At 38.3% G+C, this 12,821-nt stretch overlaps 1 protein-coding gene across 5 annotated transcripts in view; it reads left to right on the top strand.

Annotated features, from left to right (window-relative positions):
* The window catches only part of IPCEF1 (interaction protein for cytohesin exchange factors 1), a 177,545-nt gene that overhangs the window by 63,131 nt on the left and 101,593 nt on the right, over positions 1 to 12,821 (top strand). For 2 of the 5 annotated variants that reach the window (XM_024748042.1, XM_024748038.1), the window contains exon 4: positions 7,797 to 7,894. The exons of the other annotated variants lie outside the window; for them this stretch is intronic. The gene's annotated coding sequence lies outside the window, so the exon portion shown is untranslated. The remainder of the gene's footprint in view (positions 1 to 7,796; positions 7,895 to 12,821) is intronic. 5 annotated transcript variants of the gene reach the window in all.

The following is a 12,821-nucleotide window of genomic DNA, read 5'->3' as shown; positions in this document are numbered from 1 at the left end:
TTTTTTTTTTTTTTTGCGGTACACGGGCCTCTCCCATTGCGGAGCACAGGCTCCGGACGCGCAGGCTCAGCGGCCATGACTCATGGGCCCAGCTGCTCGGCGGCACGTGAGATCTTCCCGGACCGGGGCACAAACCCGTGTCCCCTGCATCGGCAGGCAGACTCTCAACCACTGCGCCACCAGGGAAGCCCATGGCCCCTATTCTTATGTTTCTGTTTTTTCTTTTGCCCTACCCAGATACATGGGGAGTTTCTTGCATTTCGGGAAGTCTGAGGTCTTCTGCCAGCGTTCAGTAGGTGTTCTGTAGGAGTTGTTCCACGTGTAGATGTATTTCTGATGTATTTGTTGGGAGGAAGGTGATCTCCACGTCTTACTCCTCCGCCATCTTTCAGGTCTCTCCCTGAGAAGATATTTTAATCTCATGATGGATTGTGTGTCTGACTGGATATTGAATTTTATGTAGAAAATTTATTTTCGTTTAGAACTTTCAAGGCATTGCTCCAACATCTTTGACATTCCATGTTGCATATGAGAAATCTGATGTCATTCTTATTCTTGTTTCTTTGTAGATAAATACCTTTTTATCCTCTCTGCATACCTTCGGAATTCTGAAATTTCACAAGACATATTCAAGTGTACATCTTTTAAAATATGTCTGATTCAGCATTTTGTGGCATAGGAAGGTTATTATTTTCCCTCTCTCTCTGAGCTCTGATTCCCACTATTTTGGTTTCATTCTCTATTCTCTCCACCAGGTAACCAAGATGGCTACTGCTAACTCTGGGTTTGCATTGCACTCATGACTAAAATCCCAGAAAAAAGGACAAGTCTTTTTCCTAATTGTCTGGGCAGAATTTCCTGATTAGCCTGAGTAGGTTCATGTACTCCTTTCTGAATTGGTCATTGTGTCAAAGAGGATAAGTACTTTGATTCATCTATTTCTTATCCCCTCTACGGCTTCTACTCTGGCTCAAGACATTCTAACATCTTCTCGGGATGACTGTGGGAGCCTCTTAACTAGTTTCTCAATTTATATCCTGGCTCCCATCAGTCTTTTGGCTAGAGCCAGAGCTGTTAATGTGTTTGTCAGATCAAAACCCTACAAAGCTTGCCTGGAAAGATTCAAGGGAAGCTAGAGTCTTCAACCATTGCCTAAGAGACCACCAAGATCTAAGAGAGGATACAAGAGAGAGGAAGGATGCAGCTTATGGAAGGCCACACTGACAAATTTGTAGCACGTCATATAGTTAATGAGATGCCTTTGAAGCGTTTTTAATTGACATGATCAGATCTTAGAAAGATTTATCTGGTAGCAGTATTAAAGATGAAATGGAGACATACAAACCAAGATAAGGGAGATCCACTAAAGTGGTCTAGGCCGAGTGATGATGGGCTGAACTACACTTTGGAGCAGTGAGAATGAAAGAGAGGTAGATTTATATCAGTGATGTTAATAAAGGAGAATCAGTTGCTCTTTGTTACTCTACATGACCTTAGTTCAGACCTGGCTCTCTCACCTACTAGCTGTATGACCTTAAATAATTTACATAGTTCTCAATTCAAATCTCTCCTTGACTTTAAAATAAAAATAATATTAATATTAATTTTAATTCCTAACTCAAAAAAAAAAGATCACCAAGACCAAGTCAGATCTGCATGATCTGACTTCCCATGACCCCTCTGACCTCATCTGCTGCCACTCTCCTTCCGTTGCACCCGCAGCCTCAGGCATGCTGGCCTCCTTGTTATGCCTCACACGTGCCAGACACCTTCCCAGTCCCACTCTGGGGCCACTGTGTTGGCCGTTGCCCAAAGCTGGGCTGCTTCACCCTTGGATAGCCATGGGCTATTTCTTCACCTCTTTCAGGTCTTTACCCTAATATCGGCTATTTAGTAAGTCCATTTCTATCTACCCATTTAAAAATCACAACCCTCTATAATACTCTCCCCTATTTTATTTTTCCCCATTTATCTCAGTCTAATATACCATTTATTCTACTTACTTATCTTATTAATTATTTGTCTATCCCCATGAAATGTAGGCCCCATGAGGGCAGGAGGTTTTATCTATTGTGTTCAATATTGTATCTTCAGGCTATAAAACTGTCAGCCAATACATATCTGACGAATGAATGAATGATTGGCAAACCTAAGCCATATGCTTGCTCCTGTTTGGGGGAGTGTGGGACCATATGATTGACAGTGCCTCAAGGAGGGGAAGAGGCAAGTCCTTGAAGTAAAAGGAGCTGGTCTGACAAAAATTAATAAATAACCAATAAAAGATTCTTCTAGTGAGCTTTGAGAAATGGGGGTCTGTATTAAAAGGGCCTAAGATTAATAGGTGGAAGAAAGCAGCAGATCTGAAACCTGACAGTAATTTTCCAATTTGTTTGATTCTGAATTTTGCATGTATACAGTAGTCTGATATGTTATAATTAGTTTTTAAATGTTAAGTAATTTTGCCTGGAAAAAATTATGGGGAAAATAATTTTCTCTGATTTTATGAATAATTTATTTCATTTTCAGTTAGATTTTTACTCCCACTGATCAATGTGTGAAAAAATGTTAGACTTTGGCAAAGAATATTTTATTTCTTTCAGGAGAGCAGGTTGCAAGATGGATAATTGGGTAATCTCTCTATATTAGATTTTTTCTTAACTATTTACCTGCATCCAAATGAAAGTTTTTGATGTTAACAGTTTCAGGCTGAATAATTGGCAGGTTAAGAGGTATAACTCAGAAGTTTTTATTTTGTATCTAGTTTTTCCTACTTTACCAGTCTTGCTGGAGTTCTACTTTGTTAATTTTTGTTCAAAGAATTAACTTTGTGTTTTATTAATCTTCTCTATATTTTTCTATTTTATTGATTTCTGCCTTTATTTTTACTATTTCTATCTTGGGTTTGTTATTTTGCTATTTTTCTCATTTCATGTGTTAAGCTCTTAACTTATTTTTTTTCAACCCTTCTTTTTTTGATAAATGCATTTAAAGTATAAATTTTCCTTTGAAAAATGCTTTAGCTGTGTTTCCTAAAACTTTTTTGATATGTAGTGTTTTCAATGGTGATAAATTTTAAATATTTCCCATTTGATTTCCTTAATTCTTTTTTAAAATTTAATTTTTATTTTATATTGGGGTATAGCTGATTTACAATGTTGTGTTAGTTTCAGGTGTACAGCAAAGTGGTTCAGTTATACATGTACATATATCTATTCTTTTTCAGATTCTTTTCCCACAGAGATTATTATAAAATATCAAGTGGAGTTCCCTGTGCTATACACAGGTCCTTGTTGATTATCTATACAATTTTTTTAGTAGTGCAAGATTTAGTTTCCAGACATGTAGACTATTTAAAGCTATGTTTTCATTATTAATTTCTATAATTAATGCATTACAGCCAGTGAACATAATCTGTGTTAAACTGGTTCTGTGAAATTTATCAAGACTTCCTTTGTAATACAGTACTTTTGTCAATTTTTGACAATATACCATGTGTGCTGAAAATGAGAGTTTATTCTGTTTCTCAAGTATAGAAAGTATAGAGTTCTGTGTGTCTAAATTTACTAATTTGTGTCATTTGGGTCATCTACATTTCTGTTTATTTATTGTCTGCTTAAGCTATTGATATCTGAGAGATGTGTGCTATAATCTTCAACTATAATTGTCAAGTTATATATTTCTCTTTCCAGTTCTATGAGTTGTGGTTGCTTGAGGCAATATATTTATATGTCTATGAAGGTTATATTTTCTGACTGTATTTTTTGTTATAAATATATATGTATATTTACCATGAATTTTATATTTTCAGATATTAAAATTGTCATCACAGCTTTCTTTTTGTTCATGTTTGCCTGTATATTTGTTTCCATCTTTTAAATTTTAACATTTCATATTCTTTTGTTTTCTGTTTTTCTTCTTTTAGATAACATACTGCTAAATCTTACTTTTTAAAATAAATTTTATTTTGAAATATAACGTATATTATATTAAATATAATATTCATAGATTGCACAAAACTAATTTGAATAGCTTGATGCTTTATCACAAAGCAAAAATTCTTGTAACTACTACTTGAGTCAAGAAATAGGATACTGTTCGGATACCCCGAATCACCTCTTGGCCTCTTCTAATAAATAATCCCTGCCTTCCCTTAAAGGTAACCACTCTCCTGCCATTTGTGATAATTACTGCCTTGCATTCCTGTATAATTTAATGACCCAGGTGTACTTTGCTAAACACTGAGGTCTAGTTTTGCCAGTTTTATTATTTTATATAAACAGAATTATACAGTGTATATTCTTTGGTGTCTGGTTTCTTTCTTTCAATATTATATGACTGTGAGATACGGAGTTTCCCCTTTTTTATTGCTAAGTAGTATTCCATTGTATGACTAATCCACAATTTATCCACTTTCCTGTTTATAAACATTTGGATTATTTTTTTAACATTTTCTCTATTATTAATAAAGCTTCTAGAAACATTATTATACATGTTTTCAGTGTACATGTGCGTGCATATCTGATGCATGTACTCTTAAGAGTAAAATTTATGGGTCATAGGCTATGCATGTGGTCAGCTTTAGCAGATTTTGCCAAACAGTTTTCCAAAACGGTTGTCCTAATTTACGCTCTCTACAGCAGTGTTTGAGTATTTTCTTTGGCTCTACAATGTACTTGTTATTGTCAGTCTTCTAAAATTTCATGATTTTGGCCAGTGTTTAATGATGTTTCTTTACAGTTTTACCTTGTATTTCATTGAATGGTAATGAGGTTAAGCACCTTTTCATACATATATTGGCTAACTGATATCCTCATTTGTGAAACGGCTCTTAAGTCTTTTCTCATTTTTCTCTTGGGTTTTTCTGTCTGTTTCTGACTGATTTATAGAAATTCTTTATGCATTCTGGTATATAGCCTTGTATAGGTTATATGTACTGCACATATCTTTTCTCATTCATTTACTTGCTTTTACAATCCCTACTGTTGTCTTTTGGTAAACAGAAATTCTTAATTTTAGTGGGTTCCAACTTACCAAGTTTTTCCTTTATGATTAGAACCAATGGGGAAATGACAGTATTTTCAATAAATGAAACTGAGACAATTGGTTACTAATTTTAAAAATGAAAATTAACCCTTATTTGAAACCAGAATCAAAGATCAATTGCAAGTAGATTATAGATCTAAAATGAAAGGCAAAACAACAGAAGTTCTAGAAGAAAAGGTAAGATAAATATCCTTTTGGCCATAGGATAATAAAATTAACAACAAAGGAAAAGCACTAACCATAGTCATCTTTGCAATCTTTTTTTAAAAATTTACTTATTATTTTATTTTTTGGCTGCATTGGGTCTTCGTTGCTGTGTGCAGGCTTTCTCTAGTTGTGGCGAGTGGGGGCTACTCTGTTGTGGTGCGTGGGCTCCTCATTGTGGTGGCCTCTCTTGTTGTGGAGCATGGGCTCTAGGAGTGTTGGCTTCAATAGTTGTGACACACGGGCTCAGTAGTTGTGGTTTGTGGGCTCTAGAGCTCAGGCTCAGTAGTTGTGGCGCACGGGCTTAGTTGCTCCACGGCCTGTGGGATCTTCCCGGACCAGGGCTTGAACCCGTGTCCCCTGCATTGACAGGCAGATTCCTAACCACTGCGCCACCAGGGAAGCTCCATCTTTGCAATCTTGAGTCCTCTAATTAATGAATATGACATATCCTTCCATTTGTTTATATCTTCTTTAATTTCTTTCAATAATATTTTATAGATTTCTTCATAGAAGTATTACATGTCTTTTGTTAGAGTCATTCTAATGTATTTGGAATTTAATGATGTTGTTATATTTGTATCTTCTTATAAATTTTATTTTCATGCTATCTGTTGCTGGCATGTAGAAAAGTTATTGATTTTTACATATTGGGCAGGTATCTAGCAACCCTTCTATATCCACTTTTTAGTTTAAATAATTCACATGTAGATTCTTTTTCATATGTAAAATCATATCATCTGAAAATATTGACAATCTTAATTTCTTATTTTTAAATTATTGTAATGCTTACTAATTTTTAATGAGCTCTTCTGATACAGTGTTCAGCATCTTTGGTTTATTCCTAATATCCAAGAAAAGGTTTCAACATATTACCATCAAATATGTGATGGAAGAGAGAAGGACCACCTTACTTACTGAAAATGGTAGGGAGGACCTCTTTGTTTCACCCAGGACAGAATTTGAGAAGAGCTTGGCTTGGCAGTTCTTCTCTGATTCATGTGGTTTTAGCGGGAGTGGTTGGGACAGAAGGATCCGCTTCCAAGATCACTTTTTTTTTTTTTTTGCGGTACGCGGGCCTCTCACCGCCGCGGCCTCTCCCGTTGCGGAGCACAGGCTCCGGACACGCAGGCTCAGCGGCCATGGCTCACGGGCCCAGCCGCTCCGTGGCATGTGGGATCCTCCCAGACCGGGGCACGAACCCGTGTCCCCTGCATCGGCAGGCGGACTCTCAACCACTGCGCCACCAGGGAAGCCCCAAGATCGCTTTTTCATCCACACGTCTGTGTTCCTTAGGTCCTCCTTTTCCTAGCACTTTGTTCTGGGACTCTCCACGTGGCTTGGCTTTTCCTGGCCCAGCAGTCTTAGAGTGACTGGACTTTGTAAATGTAATCTGGCTTCCCTGAGAACAAGTGTTTCTCTTTCAGATTTAAAATTCTATGGGTTGGGGTCTGTGAGTTCATACCCATTGAAATTAAACTTATCTGTTTAATTAAAAAAACCTTTCTCCTCTAAACGTTTGACATAAGCCAAATTTCAGTAAAATGGTGTCAGGAAAAAAATAATTCCTTGTTTCCTTGTGATGACAGACTTTTGAGGTTAAAGTCATCTAGGGCAGTGGGAGGGTGGCAGGTGCAGATGTAAGCTGAATGTGAGAAGATGGGTATAAAACAGTGTGTAGGTGAGGTGTGGGTGAGAGAGTGCAAAATGAAGAGAGCAGGCAGGTCACAGGAAGCTGGCTGGAAAAAACGTCTTTGGCTTTACTTAATTGAAAGCAAGAATAAAACAACCCAAAGACAAATGGAAAATCTCATACACAAAGTCTATAAAGAGATGGAAACAAAAAAAATAAGCTCACGCGAGTTCAGAGAAAGGTGAACTCAAGTGGCTGGCCAATTACATTCTACTCTAATTTTTGTGTTATTTCTCAAGACTTTATGCAGTATGATAATCTAATTAAAAAACAGTAAAAAGCAAAAATTTCCTTTAGAAATAAACACAAAATAGTCTTTTTTAAAGCTTAGATTTCCAGCTTTATGATTCTAGTAGTTTTTTAAAATGCTCTATTGAAATCAAAAGCAGGAGTGAGACTGATCTTTCAGAATGATCTTGCAGTCTTTGGTCTCAAGCTAAACAGTGTACTTACATGTTTGTCCACTAGGTGTCTCTTTGCATACATGTTATGATTCCAGAGAAAGCTAATCTATTTCTGCAGGCAATAGTTTGCTGGACTGTGTCAACAAATGTCTCAGTTTTGGGGTATTTAAGAATGGCTTTAATTTAACAGGTCTTCTTTAATAAATAGAGGCATCTTGGCTAGAGCTCTCATTCTTGCTTTAAAATAATTTTGGAGACATTAACCAGGAATTGTCAGCAGACACAGAATTCAGGTACTTGCATCAGGGTTGTTGGCAACCTGATACAGGTAGCCTGCCCATTTAGGATTGCTACCAGGAAGTTAGCCCTACATTATTTATAAATGAAGCCTTGGCAAGGGTGCTCAATTCCAAAACAAGCTGCATTTGGCTCTCCAATGTCTCTTTTTCCAGAAACTATATTCCTTGTGGATCAGATCCTTCAAAATCACCTAGTGGCGGCTGATCTGTGGTCCCATATGTAGCACTTTGAGTAAAAGATGTCAACTGTGGTGAGTCACATAAGGCTTCTCTGAATTGTTCAAATTTGGCAAATTGTTTACCTTCTCTAACTTGTCCTAAAATACAGGCAGGGTCAATATGAATCAACAGATATGTATTAGGTGCCTACTGTATGCCTGGCCTGCAGTGTCTACGAGAATTCTGGGACTCAATTCATTCTCTAAGAATGTGATGAGACTTACTGTTTGCAGAAAGATTAAGCATGCTTCTAAGGAGAAGTTGAAAAGGCAACATTATTATAAGAGGCAACACTGTTAATGTCCAAAGGACCCTGAGCTTGGGGTCTGAAGGCTTGAATTCTGACTTTATGACTTGCTAGCTGTGTAGAGTAGTTAGTCTATCTGCTCTGTATGTCAGTTTCTTTACTTGTAAAAGTATAGGTAATATTACTTTACAGAGTTGGGACTTCCCTGGCAGTCCAGTGGTTAAGACTCCATGCTTCCAATGCAGGGGGTGAGGGTTCACTCCCTGGTTGGGGAACTAAGATCCCACATGCCTCACGGTGTGGCCAAAAAAAAAAGAAAAAAATTACAGAGTTGATGTGAAGACTGCAAATAATTTGCTCTACTTCTGCCGAGTATCATTGTAAGAGCTTCCAGGAGAAGTCTCCCTGTTCTTGGTAAAGGCAGCCTTTCCTCTTATGATGCACAGCAGGTTAGTTCCTCACGGTCACTACTTCTCCTGTCGGACAGGGCCTTGGGCACTCATTTTGCAAAATCATGAGGCCCATCAAAGTGATATTTCCCAAGAAAGAGCTAGCCAGACAAAAGGGGAAGTTTTGCTCCAACTGCAGAGCAATGGGCGCAAGCAACAGGCAGCTGTGTAATAGTTCTTTTTCTGGCTTCCTTCTAGCCTGCAATGGTCCTGTAGCAGAGGCCACTGCTGCACGGGGTACACCTATTCCTTTGAGTGAAAAGAGGGTTCAGTGGAGGGTTGTTTGGCAAAGCTGAGTTAAAGTGAAGGGCTGCCTCGGAGCAGTGTGAACACAGTCTGGAGTTCACAGGCAGAAACATATACTCTCTTCCAGAAAGCAAAAATATGAATATAACTCGTGTGGAGAAATTTAGGGCTGCAAATGGCCGAAAGGTAAGGGTGATCATTTGCCATTCTTGTCCGGTCCATCTTAGTGCATTGTATCTGCTGTCACCCCACACAGGCTGGAGTGAAGTGAATTTATGAATCAGGTGCTGTTACTCAGGGGCTGCCATTGTAGACAACCAGGGTGTGCTTATGGGACAGACTGTTGTTGCCCTAATAACTGATGCTTTGCCTGTGGGCTACCAGTGCTGCCTGTGGTCTCATCACAGGCCTGGTGGCCCTGTCCCTACTTGATGGAGCATCCGGTGAAGAGGTTCCTTGGGTTTCCACCCCAAATCTTTTAAATCCAACCTAAGCACACAGCTAGTTTAGATCTTAGAATGGCTGCCTCCTAGAAGTGCCTTGGATCTGTCACTGGTCTAGGAGGCAGGTGCCTCGCATTGGTGCATGAAGCTGCTACTATGGCGTGTGTGTGTGTGTGTGTGTGTGTGTGTGTGTGTGTGTGTGTGTGTTGGGAGGTGTGAAAACATATTTTGCAGGGCCCCTACCTTTATAAATAATTTGAAGAGCCAAAAGTCAGTGTGCTAGCCCGATTCTGGAGGGCTGGTGGGATCAATCACTTACTGGGCTGGTGCTGTGGAATTTAAGACAATTGCGGAAACAGAACCAACCCTACAAAGATGAGTTCTGGTGGTCTCTGGGCATCTGGTCGACCTCACTAGCTGGTGAAGGGAAAGTGCCTCGGTTGGGAGCAATGGGCACAGGGCGCACATGGGCAGTGCCTGGCTACTGTCCAGAGGTGGATTGGCAGGGCCCTGCCCCCTTGCCAGAGCCCTAAGGGCATGCTGGGACACAGACCATAATCTGTGACTCTTTTGGGTTCTGGAGGCCGCACACGGGCATATACGCCTGCCGCAAGAGATGCGAGGGAGCTTCGTGCCTCCCTAAGGGGCAGGTCCAGCAGCCGTTTGGGTTTGGTGCAGGTTCTTCCAGGACGTAGAAGAGGCAGATTGTTGGTGATCGCTTACAGTTTGCCACCTGCTTGTTACTTTGGTAAAATGATCCTTTGGGACTAGAGATTGACATTGTTGGCTGAAAGAAGGGGTTTTCCCCCCCACCCCTTAGATTTGTGGATTTTTATGTCTAAACCTTGACTGTCAGGGCTGACAGCTTACGTGGGAATGCAGGAGAGTAAGGAAGAAGCCTGCCAATCTCCTCAGATGATGGATCACGGCATTTCAGTGGTGTTGAAAATAAAATAATTTTATTATAGTTTCTGTTTTAAAAAAGTCACAGCTCTTAAAACCATCTGTCAGATTATCCTCAAAGTTGAGAGACTGCAGAAAAGAAATGCAGTGAAATGAGTGGAAAAGTTAAAGATAAAAAAGAGAAAATAAATGACAGAGGAAGAATGAGACTTTTAAAGCGTGTAGGAGATGGATTGGAACAGAATGACAATAGAGCTAAAATTAAAAAGGAAAAAGTTTGAAATAATTTGGATAAATATTTCCATTTCATAAATTTCCTGGACAAAGTAACAACCCCAGGCCAGCCCACCCCATACACACGTACTCACAGGAAGGTCATCTTGCATTTTGCTCCCTTCTCTCCTGCTCTACCTGAACAAGAGATTTCCTGCTAAGTAGCAAAGCTGATGGATTGTTTCATGTCCTCTGCTTTTATATCTGAGCAAAGATGAATTTCCTCTCCTGCTTCCTGTGGCATCACTGCGATGGACAATCACTTAACAGAAGGTGCTTACAGACAGTTCTCATTGTTAGTTAAGTCTACACTTTGTTGTTACATGTTTTCCATGCTTTTCGATGATTGAGACTTCTGCCTCTATAATGACCTGCATCTTCTGGCTCCAAAGAGCTCTAGTTTTTGGATTAAGGATAATGCACATTGTTTGCCTCATGGATTGTCCATAAATCCATTCACTGTTCTGAGAATGTCTTGTCAAATGCTAACACTGTAATGTTAAAGGACAAGCATGTGAATTAATCTGTTGGTTTTTAAAATTTTTGTTCAGTTTTGTTGTTTTCCCTTAAGGCTCTATGAAAAAGAGAATAAACCAGGCTCATCGTTTCTTTCAATTGGAAAATTATCTCAAAATCACAATAAATTGTATTCTTTTAAAAAATCTTTAAAACAGTAGGCATGGTACTTGTTTTGCTGCATCATCCCAAAGATTATAATGTTCACTGAGGAATAATCAAGACAGTTACTTTTGGATCAATTGAACCTATAACTGCCTTTAGTGAGTTTTTAAAAAAAAATACCAGTTATACTATCTACTGTCTGCTTTATCAACAGTGCCTTTGTTGCATATTGATATTCTTGGTTTATTTTCTGGTTTTAAAATGATACAGGACCAGAATCCATATTTCTGACTTACTGATTTACCAAACAGTTTCTAAAATAAATTGCTAGAATGAACTTTTGTTTGTGTAAAATGAGAGGGACTGATTCTTCACCAGTGTCTTAGTCATCTTGGGCCTCTATAACAAAATACTGTAAACTAGGTGGCTTATTAACAACAGAAGTTCATTTCTCACAGTTCTGGAGTCTGGAACTGGCATCATGGTGCCAGCACGGTCAGGTTCTGGTACGAGCCATCTTCTGGGTTGCAGAGTGCTAACTCTTCTTCTTGTATCCTCACATGGTGGAAAGAGTGAGCTGGCCCTCTGACCCCTTCTTAAAAGGGCACTAATCTCATTTATGAGGGCCCCTGCCATCATGACCTATTTACCTCCCCAAGGCCCCACCTCCAAATACTACCACACTGGGAATTAGATTTCAACATATGAATTTTTCAGGGACACAAACATTCAGTCCATAACAACCAGTATATATTAAGGAAAAAATCTCTTCTTTGAAATTAGCTTTATTATGCATTTGGTAATGAAATGTGTTTCTACTTTTCAGTTACAGAGCTTATCAGAAATACATTTTATGTCATTGCACTAACTTAAAAAGTATTAATAACCTCAGTGTTTTGGCTAAGTCTCATGTTGTGGTGTGTTAAGGAATTGTTCTTTAAAGAAGGTAACTGTCTCAAATATGACTGAGAAAACTATTCCCTTAAACTCTGAAATACGGTACCAAAAATGTCTAGAGGAGAGTAGGTTAGGGAGTTTAATCCACCTCCAAGTGTGAACGCTATTTTATTTGATGAAAACTGCTATCACCCTGGCTCAGACCCTTCAGTTGTGTGCTAAGTCCATTAGGAAGAATAGTTTTCTATAACAAAGCTGTTTCTAGGTAATTGCTCCCATTCTATGTAATTGCTACCTCTTTTTGAGCATCCATGTGTTTCCCATATGAGATTTCACTTAATTCTCACAAAAACCCTATCAGCTGGTTACTATTATTTCTGTTTAAGAGATGAAGCTCTTACCATTTATAGAAGTTAAGTGATTTTCCTAAGTTTCCACATTTAGCAAGTGGCAGAGTGAAATCTGTTTGACCATAATCCATGTGTGTGCAGCAGTTTTAAAGCTTTTTTTTTTTGGTTGTGTACCCATAAAATAATATGGAAACCCTATGTGCTCCTTCACAGTTTAAATTGTCACTCAGAGTTTTTATCGTATGTTTAAATAGATGTGAAAGATGTAATTTCTGGCATGTTATAAATTTTCATAGCAAAAAAGGTAAAATTTCTCTTTAAATATAACTTAGGCAATATAAACCGAAATCTGACATGTCTTGCTATTTTTTTAAAGTAATATTTGAAGTTTTAGATTTTACATAGCTCTTTTTTATTTTTTCCCCCAGAGCTCATTTTCTCATTCCAGTACTCCATAGATTTTTGTTCAATTATATAATATTTTTATGCTTGAAAACTTACTGATACTTATTAATAATAATTAATAAAAT

Source organism: Neophocaena asiaeorientalis, unplaced genomic scaffold (assembly GCF_003031525.2).
Source record: "Neophocaena asiaeorientalis asiaeorientalis breed wild unplaced genomic scaffold, Neophocaena_asiaeorientalis_V1.1 scaffold123, whole genome shotgun sequence".
Lineage (NCBI taxonomy): Eukaryota > Metazoa > Chordata > Mammalia > Artiodactyla > Phocoenidae > Neophocaena > Neophocaena asiaeorientalis.
The sequence above is the reverse complement of the archived record's forward strand: the minus strand, read 5'-3'. Positions and strand labels throughout refer to the sequence as shown.